The following is a 2,858-nucleotide window of genomic DNA, read 5'->3' as shown; positions in this document are numbered from 1 at the left end:
GATATTCCAAAATATGCCAAATACATAAAAGACATTGTGTCTAACAAGAGGAGACTGACTGAATTTGAAACAGTTGCACTTACTGAAGAGTGCACTTCAAAGGTCCAAAATAAGCTTCCTCAAAAGCTTAAGGACCCTGGCAGCTTTACTATCCCTGTGAGAATAGGAAATGTTGATGTAGGCCATGCACTTTGTGATTTGGGAGCAAACATAAATTTTATGCCATTGTCTTTGTACAAACAATTGAGTTTGGGAGCTCCAAAACCCACAACAGTGATGTTGCAACTAGCAGACAGGTCCATAGCTTACCCGGAAGGGGTGATAGAGGATGTGCTACTGAAAATTGGGAAATTTATTTTCCCGGCTGATTTCATTATCTTGGATTTTCAGGCCGATGAAAAAGTTCCTATTATATTGGGAAGACCTCCCTTGGCTACAGGTGATGCTATCATTAAAGTAAGAGAAGGAAAAATGATCATGAGAGTTGACAACGAGGAAGCTGTTTTTAATGTATATAAAGCACTTCAACTTCCTCGGCAGTATGAAGAATTGTCTATGATATCTGTCATGGAGATTGATGAACAACTTGTTACCTCAAGTGTATATTTGTAGGATTCTTTAGAAAAAAGCAATTTTGTTGTTTGAAAGTTTGGAGATTAATGATGAGGTTGAGGAGATGAAACATACTTTGAATGCAACATGTGAATATATAAAAGGTTTTAATCCCTTTGAACCTTTGAACAGGCCAGATGGTCCTCCTCTGAAGCCCTCAGTTGAAGAAGCTCCCAAATTGGAATTAAAGCCTTTACCTTCTCATCTTCATTATGCTTATTTGGGTAGTTCTGAAACGTTACATTTTATTATTTCTGCTGACTTGTCTGAATTGTAGGAGGAGAAATTGTTAAGAGTACTATGTGAGCATAAAAGAGCAATTGGGTGGACAATGTCCGACATAAGAGGTATTAGTCCAGCTTTTTGCATGCATAAAATTCTCATGGAGGAAGGGCACAAGCCAAGCATAGAACAACGCCGCCGTCTAAATCTGAACATGAAAGAGGTGGTAAGAAAAGAAGTGATTAAATGTCTTGATGCAGGTATTGTATTTCCAATATCTGATAGCAAATAGGTAAGTCTAGTCCAATGTGTTCCAAAGAAAGGAGAAATGACCGTAGTGACAAATGAAAATAATGATTTGATTCCCATTAGAACTGTTACTGGGTGGAGGATTTGTATAGATTATAGAAAATTGAATAATGCCACCCGAAAAGACCATTTTCCCCTTCCTTTTATTGACCAAATACTTGATAGGTTAGCCGGGCAGGAATACTACTGTTTTTTGGATGGCTACTCGGGATATAATCAAATTGTTATAGCCCTAGAAGAACAAGAAAAGACCACATTTACATGTCCCTATGGGACATATGCATTTAAAAGAATGCCATTTGGTCTTTGCAATGCACCTGCGACTTTTCAAAGGTGTATGATGGCTATTTTCACTGATATGGTTGAAAGATTTGTGGAAATATTTATGGATGATTTTTCTGTATTTGGATGTTCTTTTGATGAATGTTTAATGAATCTTGATAAAGTCCTTGCTAGGTGTGAAGAAACAAATTTGGTACTAAATTGGGAAAAATGCCATTTCATGGTACGTGAAGGCATAGTCTTAGGGCATAAAGTGTCCAAGAATGGATTGCAGGTGGATAAAGCAAAGGTGGAAGCAATTGAAAAATTACCTCCACCAACATCAGTTAGAGGCATTCGCAGTTTCTTAGGCCATGCGGGTTTTTACCGTCGTTTCATCAAGGATTTTTCAAAAATCTCATCTCCTTTGTGTAGGCTTCTTGAGAAAGATACATCTTTCAAGTTTGATGATGCTTGTCTGAAAGCATTTCATGAGCTGAAACGAAGATTAGTTACTGCACCGATTATCATTTCTCCAGATTGGAAACTTCCATTTGAATTGATGTGTGATGCAAGTGATATAGCCATTGGAGCTGTTTTGGGGCAGCGGAAGGAGAAAATATTTTGTTCCATTCACTATGCGAGTAGAACTCTTAATTCATCTCAAATGAATTACACTGTTACTGAAAAAGAGTTGCTCGCAGTAGTATGGGCATTTGATAAGTTTAGATCCTATCTAGTGGGGACAAAAGTCATAGTTTACACAGATCACTCAGCTATAAGGTATTTATTTGCAAAGAAAGATGCCAAGCCAAGGTTAATTCGATGGGTTCTTCTTTTGCAGGAATTTGATTTGGAGATTCGAGATCGAAAGGGAACAGAGAATCAGGTTGCAGATCATTTATCCAGGCTGGAAAATAGAGGCCATGTCACTGAAGGAGAATCAATCAAAGAAACATTCCCTGACGAAAATTTGCTAGACATCACTTCGGATGAAACCCCGTGGTATGCTGATTATGTGAATTTCATTGCAAGTGGGGTGACTCCACCAGAATTCACAACTGACCATAGAAGAAGGTTCTTACATGATGTGAGATTCTACATGTGGGACGAGCCTTTTCTATACAAGCAATGCGCATATTAATTGGTAAGAAGTTGTGTCCCTGAGGAGGAGATAAATGCAATATTGCATGACTGTCATTCCTCTCTTTATGGAGGTCATCCTGGTGGAGCCAGAACTGCACAAAAGGTTTTTCAATCAAGTTTTTACTGGCCAAAATTATTTAAAGATGCACATGTTTTTGTTAAAAATTGTGACAGGTGCCAAAGAACCGGAACGATCACGAAGAAGCACGAGATGCCTTTACAAAATATTTTGGCAGTAGAGCTCTTTGATGTCTGGGGAATAGATTTCATGGGACCATTTCCGTATTCTAATGGGCACAGATATATTT

The sequence above is a fragment of the Nicotiana tabacum genome, chromosome 3 (genome assembly GCF_000715075.1).
Source record: "Nicotiana tabacum cultivar K326 chromosome 3, ASM71507v2, whole genome shotgun sequence".
NCBI classification, from domain to species: Eukaryota; Viridiplantae; Streptophyta; class Magnoliopsida; order Solanales; family Solanaceae; genus Nicotiana; species Nicotiana tabacum.
Note: the sequence above shows the minus strand (reverse complement) of the source record.